This window comes from Sminthopsis crassicaudata, chromosome 4 (genome assembly GCF_048593235.1).
Source record: "Sminthopsis crassicaudata isolate SCR6 chromosome 4, ASM4859323v1, whole genome shotgun sequence".
Lineage (NCBI taxonomy): Eukaryota > Metazoa > Chordata > Mammalia > Dasyuromorphia > Dasyuridae > Sminthopsis > Sminthopsis crassicaudata.
This window is the reverse complement of record NC_133620.1, coordinates 106,977,385-107,004,562: the sequence shown is the minus strand read 5'-3', so window position 1 is coordinate 107,004,562 and position 27,178 is coordinate 106,977,385. Positions and strand designations below refer to the sequence as shown.

Here is a 27,178-nt window from a genome sequence, read left to right as displayed (position 1 = left end):
AATGGCAAAGCTCAGTCAAAAACCCTGGGACCACTCCTACAGCTTTTCCCACTGAAGCATGTTATTTCAGACAGTGTCTGGAATTTTCCACACTTATTTTTCCCACTTTGAAGAGAAAAGGAAAAAACATATTGAACAGTCTAGGGGTCAAGAAAAAAACATCTGCTTTCTTCATATGATGTACTCTTCATTTGTGTGTGACACAGGCCTCCTGGCCATTCCACAAATACGATCCTCCATCTCTTACCTCTGGGAATTTTCTCTGGCTGTCCCACCTTCTTTAGGAAGCTTTCTTTTACCCCTCTCAATTCCAGTACCTTCCCTTATTTATTTCCTATTTACCCAGTATATATTTGTTTGCATGTTTTCTCCCCAAATATATTTTAAGCCAATTAAGAACAGGGATAGTCTTTCACCTCTTTGTGTAACCCCAGATTTAGCACAATGCCTGACATATAACACTTAATAAATTTTAATAAATTTTACACATTGACTGATTACCACCTTTTAAACTATTTTTGGCAATCTTTTTCATAATTTCCACTCCATTTTCTCTATATCTCTTTTAAATTAAAAATAAAAAGCAACAGTCTGTGAGTAAAAATAATAAGTCACAGTATATGAAGAGCTTTTAGGCTAAAAAAATACATTTCTTTATAAACATTTAAGATCAGTAGTATATTACCATTTGTAAAAGTAATTATCACTATCATTGTGATGATAAATATTACCAGTACATTTAACAAATTAGATAATTGATATTTAGAAAGATTAAGCAATCTTTCTTGTATCATAACATGTAAATAGTGGGGCTCAGACTCCAACACATCTTTTGACTATGAATTCAGTGTTCTTTTTATCATATTACGTTGTTTCTTGTATGTCATATTTAGGATTACAAATTTTGGGGAAGAAAAGGTCTTTGAGATCATCTTGTGTAGTCCAGTTATTTTATTAATGGTCAAATTGAGGCTCAGAAAGAGACTAAGTGATTTCCCCATTGTCACACAGTGACTGGAGTCAAAATTTAAACTCACTTTCTCTTACTCTGGTATATCCTATTAAAAATATTCTATTTAAAGAATTCTGGGAAGATGTCATAGTAGGTCAGAAAATTCCAAACACTGCCCGAAAGGTGAGTGCCGAAGCAGTGGGCAGGTGTGTTAAGCATCTGCTCCAAGCCCTCTGGTGAAAAGCAACAAAAGGGCAGATGTGCCCCCTGAAAGATAAGTGGGCACTTACAGGAGGGCATCCTTCTTGGCTTTGAGTTCCAGGCCAGACGGGAGAATTGGAGACCTGCCCCAGGACTAGAAGTGATTATACTAACAATCTGATGCACACTTATCCGTATATATACACATACACACACATATATATGTATATACATACATACACATACATATATACACAAATATAATATACATATAAATATACAAATACACACATATACAAATATAAATCATATACATGCATAACACACATAAATGAAATGAGCAGGCAAAGAAGAACCTCACCATAGAAAGTTACTTTGGGAATAGGGAAGAATGGGCTTTATATTCAAAGGAGGATAATGACAGCAAAAACAAAAAAAAACAAAAACAAAAAATACCCTTTCCACCCCAAAAATAATGTTAAAATAATTCACAGAACTCACAAAAAACTTAAAAAATCAAAAGAGAGATTGAGGAAAAACTTTAAAAAAAAGAGAAGAATCCAAGAAAAACAAGATGATGATGAAAAGGTCCAGAATCTTAAGAAAAAAGCAGATCCAGAATCATAAGGGGAAAAAATGACATCTGGAAAACTGGAATTGGGCAAGGAGAAGCCAGAAAAGTCATAAGAGACCAAGAAATAATAAAGCAAAATGTAAAGAATGAAAAAAAATAGAAAAAAAAAAAGAATGTGAGACATCTCTTAAAAAAATTGATCTGAAAAACACATCAAGAAGAGAAAACATAATTGGATTGAAAGTTATGACCAAAAATAGAATTGATATAATATTACAAGAAATAATTAAAGAAAATTGTCCTGAAGTGATAGAACAAGAGGGAAAGGTAGAAATAAAAAGAATTCATTGATCACCACCTGAAAGAGGTTCTACAATGAAAACCTACAGGAATATTACATCCAAATTCTGAAACACCCAGGTAACATAAAAAATATTATTAGTAACAAGAAAAAAAAAACAATTCAAATATGGTGGAGGCACAATTAGAATTACACAAGACCTACCAATGGCTACATTAAAAGACTTCAAAGTCTTGGAACATTATATATTGATGAGCAAAAAAAACTAAGGTTGAAAAAAAAAATCCTATCAAGGAAAGCTAAGCATAATTCTGAATGAATGATTTCCCCATAATAAATAAATGAATGAAAAAATAAATAAATGGACATTCAATGAATTGTTAGACTTTCAGGATTTTGTTGCAAAAAGACCTGAATCTAGTAGAAAATTCAACATATAAGATCCAAGAGAAATGTGAAGAAAACATCAAAGATTAATTTCAAAGCATTTCACAAGGACAAACTTTATGTTTTTTATGTGGAAATGTAAATTAAATGTCTAAGGTTGTCATTAGTAATTGGGTAATTTGAAAGAAAGACTGGGATAGAACCAAGTATGATATAATTCTAAAACCCAAAAACATGTTAGGAGAAGAGTAATTATGTTATATGAATGAGACGCAAGAGGAAGACTTGGAACAGGTATTAGATATGGGAAGAGGTCTGGTAATTTTGAAATCCTATTCACATAGAAAATAAGTTAAAGAGAGGAAAACTCTTCCAAATTTATAAAGAAAAAAAGATGTAGAGAATAGAATAAGGGGGGAAATGATATAGAAGGTTTCTTAGATAAATGGCAAAGAAGAAGGTAACAGGTAGGGGGAGAGGATAAGGGAGAGAGAAATGCTTAAAGGATGGATAAGTTAACTAATAGCTAGGCAAGATAGTAGGTAGAAATAAAGTAGAGGAGGCAACAGGGAGAGAGAATAAGAGATATACACAAACATAAGAATAATGACCAGGAGTAGAATTTATTAGAAAAAAAAACAACAAGAGTAGTAATCATTTATCTCAAAGTTAAAGTTAATAAAAAAAAGAATAGAGAAATTATACTATATGTCAGCAATATTAATCAATATTGTTTTAGATTATTTAAAATAATTAGACAATGTAAGGTTGGAATATCACTGTAGTATAGGAAATGAGTTGGTAGATTTTAAAAATATGGAAAGACTTGGACTTAGGAAGAATGATATTATCTAACTTTAGAGAAATAGGATAAACAAGTATAGTTTAACCTTACATAGATGCATATGAATGTATATGATTATAGATATCTATGTACATGTATGTGTAAATATGTATACATATACATATATATACATATACATATATATACATATACATATATATATATATATATATATATATATATATATATATATATATATATATATATATATATATATATATATATATATATACATATAAATACTTGTAGCCTTCTTGAGGCTATCTTGAGGATAAGGAGAGAAAAGGGAAAAAAGAATAAAGTTGAAAATATAAAGCAGAGAACAAAAGAAAACCCACAAGAAAGCAAAAAAAAAAAAAAAAGGACAATTCTGAATACAATGTGTAATAATTTATTACACAGACTTTCTTGAAATGGAAACTGTTTCATATTTTGAATCCTCTCTTATGATGTACTTTGCACATGGAAATTTTTTCTTGTTTTTCTGCTTCTTTTTTTTTCTTTTGTATTTAAGTTTTAAATAAATTTTTAAAAATTTAAATCAAAAAACATTCTATTTCTAGATGTTAATGTTATTATTAGTTTTTAATTATATAACCTGCCATGCCCACTCATGTTCAAAGTTATTTGGGTGTTTAATTTTTCTTCCCTTGCCAAACATGCTTAGTTAGTCCCATCTGACATCTATCCCCATTTATCCATCTCTCCATCCATCAAACAGGATGTGAGGATATATTGTGTGCAGATACCAGCACTAGATGCTATAAAGGAAGACTGAAGAAAGGACACAGAACAATCGAGTGGTGGAGAATGTTCATCAAAGAAATGGAGTAAAATTGCAACTAAACTGGGCCCTAGCCTTACCAACTACAAGGAATGACACAGTTGGTTACTACTCATATACTATAATTAAAAAGGAACATTGAATTCCTCATTCGTACACTGTATGAAAATTTTCATTTCCCTTTGTCCAGTTACTTAAAATTTAACCAATCAGAGATTGCTTTTAAAATGCAAATACATGCTGAGTGGGTGAGGGGAAGCTATGAGTTATTCACAATTTACTGTGAATTTGACCACAAGCCAGACACTGACCCAGAGACTATCATGGAGACCTTAGAGGTCATTAATCTGACACATAACTGCACATCTAAAATCCCTTCTATAATTCCTCCCCTCCCTCCCAACAATGGTCATTAAGCATCTGCTCCAAGCCCTCTGGTGAAAAGGAATTCATTATTTCTTCCCAATGCTTCCAATTCGTCCTGCTTGGGCCAAGCAAAATAGGTTCATTTATTCCATTTTCTTGGGACAGCTAGGTGGCATGACTACGGTTTGAGATAGGATATAAAACAGGTCTTGGAGGTGCTGTCTTTGGACTGAGAAGACCTAAATTCAGATCCTGCTTTACTCGCTATGTGATCCTGGGCTAAATCATTTAAATTCTACCTGCCTCAGTTTCTTTTCTGTAAAATGGGGATAATAAGAGCACTTACCTCTCAGGGTTGTGAGGATCAAATGTAAACAAGGAAAGAGATTTGCGAATCTTAAACTATTACATAAATGTTAACTGTTACTATTATTAACAAGTATTATATGAAAATTCCTCTGATACTTGAATACAAATAGCAGGTCTCCTTAGATCTCTTATCTTGGCTAAATATCCTTGGTTCCCTTTCTGGGGGGGGGGGAAAGAGGGGCTGAGGCAATTGGAGTTAAGTGACTTGCCCAGGGTCATACAGCTGGGAAGTGTTAAGTGTCTGAGACCAGATTTGAACTTGGGTCTTCCTGACTTCGGGGCTAGTGCTCTATCCACTGCACTACCTAGCTGACCCACCTTGATTCCTTCTGATTCTGAAAGAGAAGGGCAACATCTTTACTTTGGGCAATCTGGCTGGGGTCCTTAGAAGGAAATGGGTAGGTGACAAGAGCTCCAATCTCTCTTTTTTCTCTCTTCAAAAAATCCAGCTGGTCATCTGTTACAACCCATTAAATTAGAGCTCCCTTGACAGAATAGCCTCTAGGGGACTCCAGATCATCCACATCTTATTGGACATTTTTATGAGTTTTTGTGTCACACCTCAATGACATTCCTAAAAGCCAAAATTATCAGTCTGTCCACGTCTATCAACTTAATGATCTTTGATACTGGTTTGTTCAATGTTCCAGGTTGGTAATACTGACTCTAATCCAGAACATTGCCTTTTCTGAGTGCAGGTAAGAGTAAAAGGCAGTAATCATTATTTCACTCATTTAACAAACCTTTATTAAATTTTTATTCTTGTGCAATGAAGTGTGCTAGGTGATGCAGGAGATATAAGGATAAAGAAAGCACAATTCAGTCTCATCTTTAACCAGAATAGGGCACAAATTAATAAATTATCTCCAACTTTTTTCTATTATTTCACTCTAAACTGAAAAGGTATCCACCCATGCAAATGTAGTAATGGGAGGAAATAAAGTTTCTCCCCACCCTGGGTTCCAATCCTAACTCTTACAACCAGTACAATCTTAGACAAAACTCTGAGCCTGAATTTTCCTTATCTATAAAAAAGGGGGTTAGAGAGGTTAAGTGTTTGTCCAAGTTTAACCAGGTAGCAAGGTGGAGCTAGGATCTGACAACTCTAAAATCCAATCCACTTTCTGCTATACCACATTGTCTCCCAGAAAACTCTTTTCATTTGAGCACAGTCTTGTAATGCTGGAGAAACTGAGGCAAGATAGAGATTAGAGAGTTTTTTAATATTTTATTAATTGGAGAGTTTAATTGACTGAACAGGACTCTCGTCTCAAAGTATCCAGTAATGAATGGGGGAATGATGAACACTTTTATAGCTTTTCAGACAAAGGAAAGGAAAAAGAGCGGGAAAAATTAGAAGCCTTGTCAGGATGAGGGGGAAGCTGTAAATTTTTACTAAAAGCCAGAGTCAGAATGTTTGAATTACAGAAGTAAAGATGTCAGTGAAGTATCCGAGATAGTCTTATCGTTTGGAATATTTTAGAGGGGCAGTGTCATAAATTCTTGGGGGCAGAAGGAGCTAGGAGCCAGAAAGTCTGATCTGCTCCTCCTCTCCCATTGACAATTTATAACCTTAGAGCAAATGGTCCTCAGTCTTAATGAACCAGGGGGGCAGTTTACGACTTAGGGGACTGAGGCAGAACAGTTAAAGAAACTGAGATAGAACAATTCAGGGAAACTCAGGGCAATGAGGGAAACTAGTGCAGGGAAACTGAGGTAGAACAGATCAAGGAGACTGTGGCATAACACTATCATGGACCAAAAAAGGAACTAATCAAGATAAAGAAAGCCAGACTAACACCTATCACTCACTGAACAACCAGACCACGAAATTCTGAAACACCTCAAGTAGCCCTGAAACCCAAGCCCAGGTCCCCCCCCCCCTTTTTTTTAAATTGTCTTGATTTCAAATACTCTATGTCTAAGGGCAAAAACCATATGTAGTCTATTGTTCTGTCGTGAAAACCAGAATTTGGGGATTTCAAGTAGGAGGGAAGGAAGATGATCCTATGGCCAGGGAACTTGACAACCCAGCAACTGATGACTAGTTGCTCCAAGTCAGAATGAGTGAGGTTATCCATCATACTGTCTCTCTTTTTCAGCTATTGAATTTATGGTAAAGATAGGGCAGCAGGACCTCTCCCACATGTCTAACTGGTCAATCCAGTGGATTCCTAAATAAAGCTCCCCGCCCTGATTCAGTCCTGTGACTTTCAGTCACTGCTCCAGAAAATTCTTATGGAAGTCAATCTATGGTTCAGAAAATGCTGAACTCTTGGCAATGAATCCAGAAGCTTTCATATTTAGAGATCTGGGATAGAGATGAATCCAAAAAGCATATGTATAAGTCAGAGTCTGTAAGGTGTATAGGTTCACTCTGTGAATTAAAAAATGGCAGACTCAGACTGTGCCATAACTACTGAACTCTCCACATGACAACACCTGAGATAAAGGCCCCTCCTACTGACTGAAATCTTTCTGATCTGGCATTGGGAAAGTCATGTCTTGATTTTTATGAAGGTAGGTTTAAAGGGCCTACAACATCTGGCCTGGGGACAAATGGAAGATAATTCAGACACAGGTTAAATAGTATACATGTCGTGTGCTATAATATGAACCATATAAGACTCCTCTCACTTTTCAACAGTTAATACACATGGTTTACCTTTACTTTTTAGAGCAGGGATGGGGAAATGCCTGGCCATGGGCAATATAAGGCTCATAAAATCACTTGCTAAGGCAACTTCAAGTGATAATGACCTGAAAACCAGGTATGATAACCTCCCATTGCTTGGGTTCTATAAATTGATAATTTTGCATGGCTCACAAATGATGTGAGAAAAAAAGATTCCTTATCCCCAGTTCTAGAGTAAAGAGAAATAATATACACCTTTACAAAATAGACAATTCTTGCATGAACCATGTATAAATACATATAGTTGATAGAGTTATTGGCATAATTCTATAAATACCATTTGCATGCCAAGTTTTAAAAAGGCCAGTTCAGTCAATAAAAATCAATCTACAAACGTTTCTCATATATTAGACAGTGTACTAAGTACCAGGAATGCAAAGAAAGGCAAAAACACAGAAGAATTAAAAATATTAGAGCAGAGGATGGAGCCTCTAAAGGTAGAATGTCCTGAGAAAAACGACTTTGATTGTCATAAACCTGCACCAATTATTGGGATTGTGCTATTGCTACATCACAGGGTATTGAGATAGCATTATCATCCTTCCCCCTACCATTTCCTATAGTGTCCTGAGAATGCACAATTCCTGGGTTCCAGGATTTTAAAGAATTTCAATCCAGCTACCTTTCTGGTCTATTCTGTTCCTTACCACCTCAAAACACAGTAGAAATAGTTACCTTCAACAATGCTACAGAAATTGGCTATACTTCATGATCTGTCACATTTTAATCCCTTTGTCTTCTCCCACAAACTGTCCATAATGAAATAAAATTATATGTCCTGGGACTCACTGGTCATTAAGGCTGCCATGAGACACGGGAACATTTTTAAAAAAAAGTGCAACATCCAAGAGTGGTCCAGGATGACCTGTGCAATCTCAAAAACCTGAATCAGTCCAAAAACTCAAAGACATCTCCAACCCTTTAAGTTTAAACAATATTTGATTTCTGGTTCCACTGTTTTAAGGCAACAGAACTCTTGGACTGATGCTTTGTGAGGATCCTATGTGTGGGATGAAGGGAGAGCCAACTCTTTATGAGAGCAACCTTAAGATTCAAGAACTTTGGGGGCAGCTAGGGGGTGCAGTGGATAGAGCACCAGCCTTGAATTCAGGAGGACACGAGTTCAAATCTGGTCTCAGACACTTAACACTTCCTAGCTGTGTGACCCTGGGCAAGTCACTTAACCCCAGCCTCAAAAAAAAAAAAAAAAATTCAAGAACTTTGCAGCTACTCTGACAGCCCCAAATGAAAGTGTTCATTCAGTGATTCTTGCAGCAGGATAGCACCATCCAGACTTACTTTTTTGTGCCAAACTCTCCCATTGAGAGAAAACCCACCACTGACACCTCTACACATAAATTACCCTGTCATGTGTTGACCAGAAGGAATGAGTAGAGGTGATAACAGAACTATAAAAAAAACATTTCATGTTAATTTATCAAATAAATTAAATTAATATTTAAATTTAAAAAATAAATACAATTAATTTACTAAATTAAAAAAGAAAGCAACCTCCCCAATCCCTTTCATCCGATCACCAAAGATTTTTCAGTATCCTGGTGTATGGCAAAGCATACCTCATTTTGTTCAATCACATATGGCCTATATCTAGAATGAGGACACCAATTCCACAAAACTACACAAGAAATTTCTCTTCCTATTAAGCCTCATAATTTATTACTGACTCATCACTTTCTAATAGAAAAGACATTATGACTGTGTTGGTGACTGAACATTTTGATTAAGATCTTTTCCATATCTCAGAGGAATGGCATACATAATTTTTTTTCCCCTCTGGGACATGTTCCAGCATCATTGTCTACTTAGCCATTTAGTCTCTACACACAGACAACAGTTAATCTCATAGGGATGGTCCATCTTTTCTTCCGCATTACAAAACAAATATTACATTTACCTTTTTTTTTTTCCCTGAGGCAGGGGTTAAGTGACTTGCCCAGGGTCACACAGCTGGGAAGTGTTAAGTGTCTGAGACCAAATTTGAACTCAGGTCCTCCTGACTTCAGGGCTGGTGCTCTATCCACTGCGCCACCTAGCTGCCCCTACATTTACCTTTAAACCAATAGGTACGTGGAAATGATCAACTATGGAATTTAGTACCCCCACTAGTGTATTTGGGGCAGCTAGGTGGCACAGTGAATGAAGCATCGAGCTAGAGTCGAGAAAACGAGTTCAGATACTCTCTCAGACACTAACTAGCCATGTGATCCTGGATAAGTTCCTAACCCCTCAATTGTTTCATTTTTCTTATCTGGAAAATGAGCTGGGGAAGGAAATGGGAAACTACTACAGAATCGCTGCTGCTGAGAAAACCCTAAATACAGTCACCTGTTAGACAACAACGGGTATATTTAATGATGATAAAGAAAACAGGCTTTCATTTGTTACTTCTAATTTTGATTTGGTTATTCCATTTACACCTAAACCAAAATGAACCAGGGTCTTCAGATTTCACACTTTCAGATTTCCCTTCATCACAACTGACACAACATTCAGAAAGTCAACTCCTACTGGAAAGTTGAAAGCTCCCAACTTTCCTCAACTAGGGATTTACAAACTACCCTAGAGACTGTCATGGCCATACAAATATAGCACTGTCAACAGACCCTTCAGAAAACCCCTTTAAGTTGGTAACCAAAATTAGTTCTCTGTACAAAACCTCAGGCCAGCAGACCAGAATAGGTCCTTTCCAATGGCACAAGTATCAAGTTTAACAGCCTTCTACCAGTCTTTTAAGTACTCAATCAGCAAGAATTTATTAAGTATCTGACAGGTACCAGATACTATCTTTCATTGGTCACCGTTCCAGAAGCCCAAAAGGAACATATATTCATTCCCTCTTCCCATATTCTGTCCATTATCAAATGAGATTATGTAAGTAAAATGTTTTATAAACTATAAGGCAGTATATAAATGTGAGCAATTATAAATATTAATAGAATTTTGTGGTGAAGGAAACTTTTAAAAGCAGCTAAAGTAACCAATATGTCATAGATTAGAAAGGATTATTAAGCAATTTCCCACCAAGATGGTTGCCTGAACTGAGTCAGTCTGCCCAGATCCCCAACACCTACTCCAGGAAAAGTCTGAAAATCACACTGGACAGAATAATGGTCAAGAAATACAATGCAAAACTATAATAATTTCTTCCACCCCAGAACTACACAAAAAGTTAGCCTACAGCCCACAAGCAATATGAAAGAGGGATGCCCTCAAAGGAAGCATCAATGCAGGCAAATCCATCACCTCACAGCAGTCCAGGAGAAGGATCAGAGATACATGTAGTCTGCGGGATTCTTTGTCCAGAGGAAGCAAGAGCAGAAACTTTTCGACCCCTGTAAAATCCCAGGGCACTTTGAAACTCACAGTGAGGCTTTTGAGAATTAGAACAATCTGTATGGGTGTACTAAGGCAGAGATTCTAATAGCCCACGGATTCAGGACTCAGCATCCCAGCTTTCCTGGGATGCTACAAGGGAACCTGAATCTCAAAGATCCAGAAGGGACTAACCCTGGGAGATGGAGGTTAATGCAGGATCCCAAGAGGGCAAGACTAAACTGGGTGAAGGCCAAGGTGGTAAAGAACTAAACAGGATCAATCATTCTACCCAAAATTGTAGCAGGGCCTGGCATTAGAATGAAACCCCTATTCAGGAAACAAAGCTGAACAAGTCAAAGAAAACGCCAACTAGTACCAAAAATTGTTATAAACTAAGAAATTCCCTCCTAAACAAGCAAAAAGTAACTGAAATAACCGTAAGCAATGATCCACAAAGGCTATAATGACTACTTGGAAGAAATAAAGAGATATAGGATACAAGCTCTTGAGGAAAGAATCAGAAGAATGATTTAGAAGAGAAAATGGTAAACCTTGTATAAATAATCAACTCCCTGAAAACTAAGATATATCAAACAGAAATAAATAAGATAGCAAGAAATATCAAAACATTAATATAATTATATATAATATATAAAACATTAAAAGGGATAGATTGAAAAATAGAAGAAAATGTAAGCTATCTGACATTAAAAATGGATTGTAAACAGGTCAAGACAATTTAAAAATCATCGAATTCCCTGAAAACTAATGATAAGAAAAATCTTGGACTAATTTTTAAAGGAATAGTTATAGCCACTAGAAATTGACAGCCTTAATACTTACCAAATGCTTTGTGATTTACATCTTTTAACATCCTCACAACTCCACAGCCCACAGCCCACAAACGCCTCTAGGAAAGAAAAAGCTGTCCAGAGCCCACCAAGTACATAAGTGGGCAAGGGTTAGAATTTCATAGAAAAAAACCTCCCTGACTCCTAAATTCCAGGTATATTGAGCGACCTGAGCCAAGTACTAGTGCCTATTGCCTTGGGAGTCAAGGGGGATTTCCTCGATTCTATACCCTGTGTTCATTTTTTCTGGATTTCCCTTTTTGTATTTGCTGTTTCAGTGTCAGGATACACTACTAGTCAGATTTGTATGAATATTATGTTCTCTGGGAAGATCCTGGAGTGACTTCTTATCAAACAAAGCTTTCCAAGCTAGTCTACTGAATGGCTCCTGCTCACACTGTTATACAAAGCAAACAACCAGATAGTAGTTCACATTTAAAAAAAGATCTAGAAGTCTTTTACCAGATAGTAAACTCAAAGAATTATTAGCAGTCAATAACTTAGTAGCAGTTGAAGGGTAGAGAAAGGAAGATGGGAAGGCACCAAAAAAACAACTAAATTCATGATTTTATAAGGGCCATATGATTAAGTGCCAGATGAGAGAATATAAACTATATGTCAATCTGAGAAGACACATAACAAGTGATGGATTAATCTGAGTAGGATTAGTCACTGAAGGCCTCCCACAAGAGGTGATGTTTGAACACGTTTTGAAGGAAGGGAAAGGTATGTACTGCTGGCTTACAGTAAGGTTACCACAGACATAGAAATGAAAGAGAGGAATGAGCATGACATTTATAAGAGAGAGAGAAAATGAAAAAGCTTGGCTGAAGTAGGGGCATCTATTTTGAGGAGTAACAAGAGATTAGCTTATAACAAAAGTAGGCAATGGGGGAAAAATGACCTGAAAATTATCTTGAATTCTAGACTGAGTTAGGACTTTGTCTTTTATTCCCAAATATCTTTTCTTTATCTTATCCCTACTGATTTTCTTTTCTTGTCTTGTCTTTCTTTTTCTTTTTTTTTTGAAGTAAATCATTTTGCCTGTCTGCAAGTCAATTTAGTCCAAATAGAGTATTATGTTACAGAAAAGGAATTCCTAGAATCAAGACAGTCTGTCTAGCCAAGAAATAGGAACCAACTATACTCTCAGAATCCACCTGCCCACATACATACCTGGGAAAGGTCCCAACACCATGGCATCTTCATGAAATGTGGCCAAGAAGATCAAGCGCTCATCTCCTGTTACTCCCCTTCTTTAATAACCCAGCCTCAATCCAAATCTGTCCTAACTTCAGCAATCCACTCCCTTTTCCCCAAACATGACCTTTTCCTTCTTTTATTTAGATTTTTAGACATGCCTTTACTTGGAATGTCGACCTCTTTTGCATGACTAACATATTTTCTCTTTTGCAGTTTAATACATATTTATTAAAATTCTCCTAAATAAAAGGAACTGTGGAAATAAAGACAAACACCTCTTTCAAAACTACACTCAATCCTATCTACTAGTAGTGCAAAATTTTTTGTTTTATTCCTCCAGAAATAATTGGAATAATCCCCCACTAAATTTTGACTCCTCCTTTAATTCTCCTTAGCACTTACAAAGATAGAATCATAGAGTTAGAGCTAGAAGAAACCTCAGACCATTCATCTCCAAACTTTTTTGACTTTGCATCTACATTAGTTTAAAAAAAATAAGGGACATCCTCAATATATGTATATTTATTACGTATATGTACTACATTACATCATATATATTTGAAATTCATCTGATGAATTTCAATGTATACATTCCGTAAGATATATGATTTGAAAACATACATGAAATAGAATTTTAAAAGAATGATAAAGGTGAACAAATTTCCAAAATGGATTCCCAATTTTATTTATTAAATGGTATAAATATCTTTTGGCCATTACTAAAATGATATTATTGTAATTCAGTAATTCATTATTTTAAAAAATCTTGACTCAACATTGTGATATAGCAATGCAAAGGTGGAATTCTAATTTGGTGTTTGGTTTTAATGACTGTTCCAGCCAAGAAGACTTGATGCATACTGGCTACATGACTGGGTAAAACATTTACATTTTCAGTGCTCTAGGCAACTTTCTGAGATTATAATCTGCCCAGATGCCCACCTGCATTAGTAGATGTAATATGTAGGTGGAAGTTCCCTGTCTCACTGAAATCACAGGTCTAGTTCCTATCAATGCTTTAAAAAATATTTCACACAGATACATAGATCCATATGGAAGAAAACAGTAAATCATTGCACATTTTCCAATTTCATCTACCAGTAATGCTCAGGAGAAAAATAATGGTTTTGTTGAAATTCAGTTAGCAGGTTCTCCTTTTCTCTAATATCAATCAAAATTTTTTTTTAAATTTTTAACAAATTGGATCAAAGCTCACTGAAATTCTTTAACTAAGAGACTTTGAGAGTTAAAATTCTGTTTCTGTGCAGATATCAGGTATATCTTTTAGAAACAAAAACTTAGTTTTTTAGATGTCTTGTTAATAGCAATGGTTTCATCTTATTAGTTAATACTGCTCAAGGCATGTCATATATACTTAAGTTGAGATTTTGCAATCCTGGAGGATGTAAATCCACATTTCAAATAACCTTCTTGATAATTTCTATTATTTTTTTTGACTGACACCTTGTCAGATTTGTTTATATTGTCATTGTTTTTACTTTGTAACATGGCTGACAGATCTCAAACTAATAATCAGAGAACTCTGACCTCTACCATTTTCTTTCAATTCCCTTGTGCTTACATAATTAATACTATTTTCAATGTACCATTTCTTTGTAAAATTATTTTTAAGCTACTAGTTACTTTTGTGAAGATTCTTATTAAAATTAGGTAAAATAATCTGTAACCTCCCTCCCTTGCCATATATAAGTTGTAATATTTCTCAATATGCTCAAAATAAACAGACAAATAAGTGCACCACTGTCAAACCCTGAACCATGTGAAATTCTTACTCTTCCTTAGGGAAAGCTCAAATCAATTGTACATCATACATGACCATCTGGCACACAGATTGAGTGAAGGAGCCAGAGTCAATTCATATATTAAATATATAAATCTCATTTCGTTAGCTAAAACAGCAAGTCACCATGAGAGAGAGAAAGGAGACATTATGTACCAGGCAAATCAAACCATCATTACCATCTTGACTACCATTTCCCCTCAGACCTAAGGGAGACAACCTAAACCCAGCAGTGTCCCTTAAACCATCAGACCTATTTCTATTTTAGCTCCCACAGACATAATGGGAGGAGAAATTATTATGGTGATGGGATCCACCTTTCTCATCATCATCATCAACAGAAACAGCTAAGCAACTGTCATCAATAGAGAAATAAGAACAAGAATCTTGGGAATAGCCGCACCCCCAGAGCATCAGTCCTGCTTCCAAACCAGCCTTCATACCCATCATCCAGGAAAGCAACTACTCTGGAGAAACAGACCATTTTCTACATCACCTGCCACACACAGGGCAGCAAGTCAAGCCATCCCCCTCCTTTTGACCACCATCTTCCCTCAATCCCTGATGGAGACAGACTTGTTGAAATTCAGCTAGTAGGTTCTTCTTTTCTCTAATATCAATCAGATGACAGCTTTTATAATTGTATTATTTCTCATTAGAATGTGAGCTCTTGAAAAGAAGGCACTGTCTTGTTTTTCTGTTTATTTTCCCAGTATTTAGCATGATGCTTTGTACCTATGAAACATTTATTAAATGTTTCTCTTTAATCTTCCTTTTTGTTCCTCTTCCTTCTTTCTTTATTCCTTCTTCTTTACCCCTTAATACTTCTTTCTCCAATTTCCTCTCTTTCCCATCCTCTTTCTCTCCCTGCCCCACAGGTCAAGTCATTCACCACTGCCTCCCCACTAGACATCTCAAAGATATCTCAAATTCAACATAACCAAAACAGAACTCACAATCTTTCTCCCAAAACCTACCCCTCCTTCTTCCTAATTTTCCTATTTCTATCAAGGATACCACTATCTTTCCAGACATTTATGTTCCTAACTTCAGAGTCATCCTTGACTTTTACTCACCCCACATAAACAAATGAATTGCCAGGTCATGTTGAGTCTCTCTTTACAATCTCTTTCCTTTCTCTTCAATCACATGGCCACTAGCCTCATTAAGGCCCCCATCCATCACACTTTACATGGGCCACTGAAATAGCCTCCAAATTGTTCTCCCTGCCTCAAGCTTCTTCCCACTTTTTCACCCAGTTGACAAATTGATATTCTTTAAGTACCATGTTATTCCCTGCTCAAAAAGCTCCAATTGCCTCTCCACTGACTCTAGCATCAAAAGGCTCCAGACCATTTTTTTGGGAAGTTTTTTATTTTCAAAACATATGCAAGGATAATTTTTCAACATTGACCCTTGTAAAACTTTGTGTTCCAAATTTTCTCCCTCTTCCACCTACCTATTCTCCTGGATGGTAAGTAATCCAATATATGTTAAACATGGTAAAATATATGTGTAAATCAAATATAGGCATATATATGTATACAATTATCTTGCTGCACAAGAAAAATCTAATAAAAAAGGAAGAAAATTATAAAGAAAATAAAATTCAAGCAAAAAACAACAAAAGAAATAAAAATGCTACGTTGTGATCCACACTCAGTTCCCACAGTCCTTTCTCTGGGTGTTGATGGCTCATTATCACAAGATCCTTGGAACTATCTAGCCCACATTTTCAAGCTCATCATACATTATTGACCTGCTCATTTTTCCCCGTACTTCACATCCCATCTTTTGTATCCTCTACATAGGTTATCTCTGAAATATACTTTCCCACTTCACCTCAACTTATTAGAATCTCTAGCTTCCTTCAAAGCTCAACTAGTACTTCCTACATGAGATCTTTCCCATTCTGATCCTTCAAGTTCCTACTCCCCTGCCCTTCCAATTACTTTGCCTAGACTCTATATTTTTGTATCTACTTTCATGGATGAATTTTGCTAATCACTAAAACTCTTGTGACCATGAGAAAGTTTGCAAGATGGATAGTATGAAGTAAGGGAATAAAAATTGTACAAAATATGTACAAAGTTAATAGGCCCAGACATCTGGTAAAATATTTGACCTTGGACCTTATTCAGCAGCATTTTAGGAAACCAGTTCCTCTGCTTAGAACCATTCTAGGAGCTTTTACAAAACTTCATGAATGAAGAAGTGAAATTAATTTAAAATAATTTAAATATAAATAATTAAAATAATTTTTAAAATTATTAAACATTTACTATGTGCCAACAACTCTTTTGCATTTCAATGATTTACAAACTTTCTCCTGCACCCTGACTTATGGCAATGTACTTCTTCACCTCTTTAATCTCTCACCTAGACTGATTGAGTTAATCAACCTTTAATCATCAATACCCTTTCCCCATTAGTTTTCTTAATCATCAGTGGCTCTTCCCAAAATCACAACCACTTTGTTTGGGAACTCATTTCCAAGAACCACTCCCTTTTTCTTCTTCTACTTCATTTTTCCATTCTCTAGACTATAAGAATTCAGAATGATATTGAAGAAGAAAGTAGCTGGAAGGGAACACACTTGCCCACCCTATCATTCTGCTTGACCAAGATACATATAAGGAAATCTAAGTAATGAAACAGAAAATAACTCCCATCATCTAAAGCAAAAAAAAAATCAGAATTCAAATCACCTCCCTAACTCATAAGACATACTTTTCTTTAAAGAAATAACTCAATAGATCAATTATTTGCTCATCAGGGTCCATTGCTGATGCTCTCTGGGGATTTCTCCTCTAAGTCAGATGCCATCAATCAACCGCTCCACTTACAGTGTGTAGGTCAATTCTTTCAGAGCCAGGTTTGTGGAATTACTTTCTGTCTAGCTTATTACCCTTTTCCTTCAAATTCTGCAAATTCTCTGACAGTTTGGAGTTGTTGGATTTTTAAAATTTGTTCTAAATAAACCTATTATTTAATCTATTTGTAACACTCATTTAAAAATTTTTTTGAGTTCCAAATACCTCCCTCCCTCCCTCCTCCTTCCCTTACCCATTGAGAAAATAAGAAATGTGATAATCAATTGTACATGTGAAATCATGCAAAACATATTTTCATTATTAGTCATATTGAAAAAAACAAAAACAAAAATAAAGAAAGTGAAAATTATGCTTCAATTTGCACTCAGACTCCATCAGTTTTCTCTCTGGAGGTGAGCAGCATTTTTCATATGTCTTTCAAAACTATCTTAGATCACTGTATTGATCAGAATAGCTAAGTCATTCACAATTTATCATTGTATAATATTGCTGTTATTGGATACAATGTACTCCTGGATTCTGCTCACTTCCCTTTGTATTAGTTCATATATGTCTTCCCAGATTTTTCTGAAACAATCCTTCTTGTCATTTCTTGTAGCACAATAGTATTCCATCATAATTTTATGCTATTATTTGTTCAGCCATTCCCGGATTGATGAGACAGTTTTATAGCCCTTTGGGCATAGTTCCAAAATGTTCTTCAGAATGATTAGACACATTTACAACTCCATCAGTAGTGCCTTAATATCTTTTTTTTTTTCCATATCCCTTCCATCATTTTTCATTTTCTTCTTTTATCTTGTTAGCCAACCTGATAGATGTGAGTGGTATCTCAATTATTTTAATTTAAATTTCTCTAATCAACAGTGATTTAGAACATATTTTCATATGACTATAGATAGCTTTGATTTCTTCTTCTGAAAACTGCCCATTCATATCCTTTGACTATTTATCAATTGGGAAATGTACTCATAATCTTAAATAGATCTAACAGGTAAAAATTTTTATGTTCCCTTACATTTTCTATGATCCTTTATGTCTAAAACATAAATCCAATTTGATCTTATCTTGGTATATGATGTGAGATGTTGGCTTATATACCTAGTTTCTGCCAAATCACCTTCCTGTTTTCCCAGCAGTTTTTGTCAAATAGTGAGTTCTTATACCAAAAGCGGTATTTTTGGGTTTATCAAATGCTAGAGTACCATGATCACTTATCTAATCTAATCCACTGATTCACCATTCCATTAGCCATGCCAGATTATTTTCATGATTATTAGTTTCTATACAATTGAGATCTGGTGCAACTATACTGCCTTCCTTCACGTTTTTCCTCCCATGGTTTCCCTTGATATTCTTGACTATTTGTTTTTTTCAGATGAATTTTGACATTGTCTTTTCTGTCTCTCTAAAATAATTTTGATAGTTTGATATGATAGTGAATAAATTAATTTAGGAAGAATTGTCAATTTTTATATTGACTCAGCCTCACCACAAATAATTAATATTTTTCCAGTTTTTAGATTTGACTTTGTGTTCTTGGGTTTTCTTGTCAAGGAGAATACCAAGTATTGTCTCCAGTTTTTTCTTTCCAGAATTTCTCTTCGTTGATAATATATAGACATGCTTATGATTTGTCTTTATTTTATATTCTGCAATTTTGCTAAAGTTGTTAATTGTTTCAATTTGGTTTTTAGTTGATTCTTTAGAATTTTCTAAGTATGGCAACCCAGTGTCTGCAAAAAGTGATAGTTTTGTTTCCTCACTGCCTATTCTAATCTTTCAATTTTTTTGGTCTTATTACTATAACTAGTGATATCTTAGTTTTTAGGACTAATTTCGTCTGACTTTTTACTTGTTGGAATCTTTTTTTTTTTTTTTTTTACCAAATGAAACTTAACTTGACTCCTATTAAATGTTTGTCCTATTCACTATTCCTCTCTTTTCCCCCATTAAAATCTATACTCCTTGAGGACAAAGTTAAATTTTTTTGGTATCCCCAGTGCTTGGCACAGTGCCTGACACATAATATAGACTTAATAAATATTTATCGATTGACAAGTTGGGCTCTTATTATTGGAGGGCACCTGTTGCCCCAGCTGTACGCTCTAGGAGATTGCAAGGCTTATTGGTGATACTGAGTAAACATTACTCCAGAAGGAACTAACATATAATGACTCTTAAATCACAGGTGTTTCTACTGAAATATGTTTCAAGTTCTTGGCAGTTGTACAAAATGAAGACATAATTCCTAAGATGAGTTTCTTGCCAGACAAGAAAAGATGACATCAGAGATGCAGAACTGGAAAGCATCTCAGAGGAAATCTAGTTTTACCCATGAATTTTACACTTGGAAGAAATCAGTAAATGCTTTGCTCAATAGTCACACAGGCAGCATCAAAGATAGTATTTGAACCTTCTGATTCCCAAAGCCAAAGGCACTTTTCCCATTCTACCAAGTTATTGACAAAGTAGAATCCAGCTCCTCTGGAAAGTGAGATTATAGTCCAAAGCTGTTTTAAAATTACATTTTAAACTAGTAAAACATCTCAATTCAATACCCTGGGTAATCTCACCCTCCTCAGCTTCAACATAGGTATTATTTAGGATCCATGGATTAGGGAAATGGATCCGATCCAAGAAAGGGAGATCATGGAGACAAAAAGAGATGACAAAGGAATCATGGGGAGAGAGAAGGGGGAGGGAGATAGATTCTCCCTAGAAGAGACCTCAGAGGTAATTTAGTGCAATCCCTTTATTACAGCAATCAATGAGGTCCAGAAAGATTAAGTGGCTTAACAGCTGACATTTACAGGGTACTCCAACATTTATAAAGAATTTACATTTTGGACCAGATCTAGAATTTTTTTGATATAGAGAATATGATAAGAAAACTCTTTCTATAAACGCCTCCTTCACAATGGACAGCCTTGACCCGGGAGCACTAATCCCTTAAATCTTACAGGCTATAGGAACTCAAGATTTCCTGAAATAGAATAACTATTATCCACTACAATTAAACTCAATTAGAAACCCAGCCCAGCAAACTATACCTATGGTTCTCAGCTGATGCACACTGACTTAGAAAGTCACCTCTAAACATCATCTATATTCTGTTGTATTTTGTTAAATATTCTCCAATTACATTTTAATCTGGGTCTGGTCACATTGAGAGTGTTACTGGCCCTAGGCCTCTTATGTCTGACACTTTTGTATTATAACTCAAAGATTTATATATGCTATTTCCTTCCCTCAAGTCCCTCCCCGAAAGGGGGAATTAAAAGGATTACTATCCCTTTTAAACATCTGAACCCAGGGATCTCTGACTCCAAGTCCAGGACTCTATCCACTCTGTCTTTACTCAAGGTCACAAATGTAGTAGGTGATAGAGGTATGGTTTAAGCTGGGGTCCTTTCACATCAGTTCCAGCATACTTTACACCATATGGATAATAACAGCTAACATTTATAATCTGGTTCTAGCTATGTGATCCTCGGTCACTTCACCCAGTTTGCCTCAGTTCCCTCAACTGGAAAAAGAGTTAAAGTACGAAATGGCAAACCATTCCAGCATCTTTGCCAAGACAATTCCATATGGGGTCACGAAGAGTCAGACATGACAGAAATGACTGAACAACAACAAAATATAGTGTTGACTATATGCCAGGCACTGTGCATTATCTCATTTAATTCTCATAACTCTTGGAGTTAGGTACTATTATTATCCCCATTTTATTGATGAGGAAATTGAAGCAAACAATGGGGAAATGACTTGTTCAGAGACACAGAGACACCAATCTGAGGTTGGATTTGAATTCGGACCTTCCTGATTTCATGCCCAAGGCTCTATCCAGTGTTTTTTAATTTTTTAAAGTTTGTACATTTTAAGTAATTGCCTTTTCTAGCACAGGTTTTTCTGATGAGTAAAAATTTGCTGATTCTAGTTGGTGGATTCATGATTAGGAAACAATATTCTAATGTATAATGTCTGGGAACTGAGGCTAGGCGTTAGTCTTACTAACTTAGTTCTATAATTAAATAACTGAAATCACTATTCTCAAAGTGCTTTAGCTTTTTCCATCTATAAAATCTGTGTGGAATGAGAGGCAGATAAACCTGATGGAGGGCTGGATATAGCGAACACTTTAGAGCCTTAAAAAGACATTCTCTCTAGCTAGCAATTTACATGAGGCAATCTGTCAATCACTGAAGCTTTGCACTTCTCTGTCAGGGGTCTCCATGAGAACTATTTAATTTACATCAGATTCAGTTCACTCTCTTCTTAGCCCTCTGGGTTTCCTCTATTTGCTTTGACTTTGGCAGGCATTTTCTCTCATGGATCTCCACTTAAACCATTCTTTGTCCTTTCTAGATAGATTTCACTTCTTCTAGTTCACCTTGAACCCTTTGCTCTCCTGCTTCTGGGGTGTGCACTGAGTACAAGTAATCCCTACCTGTCCTAATCCACAAGGCAGATCAGAGTTAGGACTAGATTTGATATGAAAAAATATATTGAAAGGGGTGGGGTAGAGAAGGAAATGTTATTTATCTAAAGCAAAGGATATTTCTAATAACATCAAGGATATTTGAGGTAATAACTGGTCCCTAAGGGGCTGTCTGGTCAAACTGGCTTTCCATCAATCACCTACCTCAAACATCAAAGAGCTCAGATTTGGCATACAGTTCCCTAATATTCAGCAAATTATTTGCCTTGCAATACCCTAGAGTCCTTTACTCTCAATATCATGAAGTGAAAGAGAGGCAGGAACCAAATATTCTCCTTTAAATCCCTGCCATGCAAAACATGTGTCTGAATATACTGGCCATTCAACCAATATCTGTTCAGAGATGGCCAGCGATTGCTGCTATCCATTCTTCCCATTCTAGCTAGTTTTTAGACTTGAAAGAACTACAAGAAGACATGGTGTCTGAAGTTGCTTCCATATTCAGTGGTTTATAAATCCCTGGAGATAGGAAGGGGGAAGGGGGCACAAGTTATTTTAAAGTGTCCATAAATTCAGAAAGTATGTCCAGCATTAGAATTTTGACTTTTATATAGCTTTATAAAAATATGCAGTTTGCAGAGAAATATTAACATTTTTCTAATATATGTAGGTTTTCTTGTGATTAGTAAATATACACTCATTTACTGGATTTGTAGTAACTACCTTTTTATTATCACATACTTTCTCAAATGGAGGATGCTAATAGTATTACTATTATTATGTGTGGCTCTGAGAAATTTTCCAAACTAAAAATTTTTTGAAGTTTCATATTTTCTAGTATTCAAGGTATTAATTTTCCCCCCATCCATTGTACTCAGCTGCCCTTTTTTATTCTGTCCCAGTTTGGGGGATTTGATCTTGTCCAGTTGTTTGCAATAGAATCAGAGTTTTTTTTTTTTTTTTTTTTTCCAGTAGTGCTAAGAAAACTGACATCTTGAATTTCTTCATATTGTTAGGTTCACATTTTCAATAAATATCATAGAGATTGAGAATTTTCAACAGTGAATATCTGAATAACAAATGAAAATTCTTCTCTGACTCTCTGAAGGAGGAAAGAATCTCCAGTGAGGAGACTTTTGGATTTATGAATATCCTTATTCCCCCAGCACCAAAACTGATAATGTTGCCTGTATACCTACTACCAAGATCGATGTGAGGAACAACTTAGATCTCCTTTGTAAAATAGCTGGCACACAGTAGGTGCTATAAAATTACTTCTCCTCTTTTCCTTCCTTTCTGTATTGTCTCCTCAAACTTCTCTGGAAGGGAACACCCACAGGAAGATAAAGGCATTAATTACATCCAAGTAAATGGCTTCACACACTTCACTTTGTTCATGAGTCCTTGACCCAAAGTGGGGGCATCAAACATCACAGGGTTTAGTTACATCCCAGATGTTCTAACTGCTGAAGTCAAAACCTTCCACAGCCTGTCCCCAGCGCTCTCTCTGAAATCTTATTTCACATGTCTCTCCCTTCTCCATTCTAGAAAAGGGGACTATTTGCTGGTCCTCGCCCAGGACACAGCATCTCTAGCCTCCATACTTTTGTCCCCTATATCTGTACTCCCTTCCTAATTTCTGGGACTCAGAATTCCTAGCTTCTTTTAAATCACAGTTCAAGAGGCCCCCGCCCCCAGGTGTTAATCATCTCTCGTTAAATTACTTTGTATTTACTTACGGCTATCAAATTTTGTCCCCCAGTAGAATATAAAGTGTTAGGGGTTTTCCTTTTTGTTTGTGTCACAGGTCCTATGTAGGGTATGTGCTTAATAAAGTTTTGCTGAATTGAATTGAGAAGCATAGATCAAGGGTTCTCCACACGGATCTCAGAGTCAAAAGATCGGGTCATCTTAGTCCTGGATCTTAGTTTTGTGATCTTGAAAAACTCTTTCCGAGCCTCAGCTCCTTCATTTGTGGAGTGAAGATAAAAGTAGTTCCTCTAGCCTCGTGAGGCTGCGCAAAGATTAAAGCGGCCCTACAAATTGCCTCGGGCAGAAACGGGGCTGCTAGCTGCAGGGTGCCCTAGTCTCCCCCGAGCGAACGTTAGTTAGTCTCCGCTTTTCCTACTCTGTTCATCAACTCAGTCGAGCAAAACTTGGGAACTCGCCTTGGGAATCTGTCCAGTCACCCCTGGCCCACCCCCGAGGTGGGACCCTAGCTACGCCCCTAGGGACGCATTCCTAGGAATAAGAACCCCAACACCTCAGTGCCGCCGCCGCCCCCGCGCCGTCCTCCCGAGGTCGAGTCGGTCCCGAGATAGCGGCCCGTGGAGCCCAGAGTCCAAACTCTTAGATACCCTACATATTCGCACTGCCCTTTCCTCCCCAAGCCCAGGCCACTGAGGCGTTCCCCTGGGGCTCCCTCTCAGTCCCCCTTTCCCATCATTCTTGCCTTTGCGTGGGAGAGCTCCTCGTTCCTCTCTCCCGGTCTGGGAGGAGACTCTCTTCTCAGCTCCTCTGCGCGAAGTAGAGGGAATGTATAAAACTTCCCGTTCTGCCCCCGGGAGGGCAGCTGCTAGTCCCGATCCCGGGCAGGCTCTGCCGGGCCCGGGCCCAGATAATGGAGAGGAAGCACCAGAAGGAAACTCAGCAGCGGTGGTCCCCAGCTCAGGCCTGTCCTTTGGCCAAAAGAAGTCGCCCTGGGGCGCCCTTACAACCCCGTCAGGGCTTGGGCAAGCGAGAGGACAGTGGTCCTCCAAGCCACTGTGCTTTCGGTTTCAGAGTGGCAGGGATGGAGCTAGAGGGACCTCCATCTCCTTTCATCCCCTCCCCAAATTCCCCGCCAGCCTCCCGGGACAATTCCCCGAGGTGCGCCCTACCTCGGTCCGGGAACTGCCTCCGGGACTTAGACTAACTTCGGTGCCCTGTGGGCAGCCAGTACGTTACAGGGCACCCACGCTACAGCCTGGACGCACCGTTACTGCGGGGGATGCAGCTGTGGCTGTTCTAAAGAGACCAAGTGAGCGGAGTCAGTCAGTGGGAGGCGTCTCAGACCCAAGAAGCACGCCGGAGGAGAGGGGAGTGGGGACGGATGAGGAATAGGCGGAGGGACCAGCCTGAGAGGAGAAGGGTGGGGTGGAGCAGCAGTTAAGGAGGAAACACTCTCACCTCCTCCCTCTTCTCTCCTCCTCTCACCTCCTCCCTCTTCTCTCCTCCTCTCACCTCCTCCTCTCTCACCTCCTCCTCCGAGGTGCGTACCCGGGTAATGGCAGAAGCCGGAGAAAATACTGGCCTTCAGGAGATGCAATTTAGAGGCTGCTTCAAGCAGTTGAAAAAAAAATCATCTTCCACTAAAGCCATACATGTACCCTTTCCTGAAAATTAGAGTATTTAAAAGTTTCCCAATCAATTAAACAAAATATCGGGTTTCATAACAAATTCTATCCCTTTACACTCTAAATTTCGGCTGACCTCACCAATTTGTCCTTTTCTTCATTCCTTTCTGGCCCCTCGTCCTCTCCTTTTCCGCCTCAGGGTATCTGCCACCCACTTTACCTTTTCCATCTTCAAGATTGGCTTCAGCAGCCACATCTTTCGTGAAGGCTTACCTGATGTGTGTGTGTGTGTGTGTGTGTGTGTGTGTGTGTGTGTGTGTGTGAGAGAGAGAGAGAGAGAGAGAGAGAGAGAGAGAGAGAGAGAGAGAGAGAGAGAGAGAGAGAGAGAGACAGAGAGACAGAGAGACAGAGAGAGACAGAGACAGACAGACTTATTCCTGCTTCCCCTTGCCCCTGTTTTACCTCCCCTAGACACCGAACTTTCATCCCATTTAAGCAGTGTATTTTGATGTCATTATTGAGTCTTTTTTTTTCAGTCATATGGATTCTTTGTGACCCCATTTTGGAGTTTTCTTGGCAAGGATATTGGAGTAGTTTGCATTTTCTCCTCCAGCTCATTTTACAGATGAAGAACCGAGATAAACAGATTTAGGTAAACTTGCTCAAGGTTACACAGCTGGTAAGGGTCTGAGGCTGGATTTGAGCACTGTGTCCGCCCATTTAAAGGGCCCTTACAGATTTTAGTTGTGCAGATACTACCTCCCTTTAATAGAGTTTAATAGCCCCGTTAAGGTAGGATGAGTTGCATAATTTATCATCCTTCCCATCTCTAGTATCTCCCAGAAGGTCTTGCACACTCCTAGGTGCTATATAGATACCTTCTTCTATCTCCTTCCCCTTCCCTATTGATTATCTCCAATTTATATTTGTGTAAAGCCTTATTTATACATGGTTGTTTGCATGTTATGTCCTTTTTTTTTTTTTTTTTATCCCCAGTACACAGCAACACAGTGCCTGGCACATGGAATGAATTTAATAAATATTTGGTTAATTTGAATTAAGTAGGTTTTAATTTTACACGTCTTTCATCTCACTGTGGGGTCACACTGCATTTTATCAAGGCTAGGGTCTGGTCTAAATTAATTAGTGACCTGATTATATATTTGGCTTTAAAAATTTTATTAAAGCTTTTTATTTACAAAATATATGCATGGGTAATTTTTCAACACTGACCCTTGCAAAATCTTCTGTTCCAAATTTTCCCCTCCTTCCCCCCACTCCCTCCCCTACATTACAGGTAGTCCAATACATATTAACTATGTTTAAATCTAATATATGTATACATATCTATACAGTTATTTTGCTGCACAAGAAAAATCAGATCAAGAAGGAAAAAAAAAACATGAGAAAGAAAACAAAATGCAAGCAAACAACAACAGAGTGAAAACGCTATGTTGTGGTCCACACTCAGTTCCTACAATCCTCTCTCTGGGTGTATGTAGTGACTGCTTTAGTACCCTGGATAGCTTAGAATCAGCCAGGAGTCAGAATAAGCAAAAGTCTTTATTCTTGGTCTTTTGGGGTCGCTGTCAGCTTTCTCTCTCTTCACTGCCCAAAGAATGATCCCATTTGTCCTACTCCACCCTCTGATCTCTCTCACCCTTCTCTGTCCATACCCAGATCAAGCCAGCACAGAATTATTGAGCAGGGTCATCCTCCAAGCATATGTTAATAGAGTATTGTACAATTGGTAATTAGCCTCAAGTGCTCAGTTATCTCTGTTAAGTGCATCTGCTCAGTTCTAGCCCTTTACATCTCCCGCTTTCTTTTGTTTTAGAACACAGGTGATCATGCCCTCCCTGACTTCTCTGGAAGAGAGATGATCCCCAAAAGGGAAGTGG

The 27,178-nt window shown here is 37.3% G+C and overlaps 1 protein-coding gene across 3 annotated transcripts in view; it reads right to left on the bottom strand.

The window, feature by feature from the left end:
• TRAF5 (TNF receptor associated factor 5) overlaps positions 1-25,077 on the bottom strand; it is a 53,897-nt gene extending 28,820 nt beyond the window's left edge. The window contains exon 1 of one of the 3 annotated variants that reach the window (XM_074309083.1): positions 24,822-25,077. The gene's annotated coding sequence lies outside the window, so the exon portion shown is untranslated. Of the gene's footprint in view, positions 1-24,394; positions 24,669-24,821 lie in introns of those variants that run through there. The other 2 variants (XM_074309085.1, XM_074309084.1) reach the window with 2 other exon arrangements.
• Between the last annotated feature and the right edge of the window lie 2,101 nt (positions 25,078-27,178).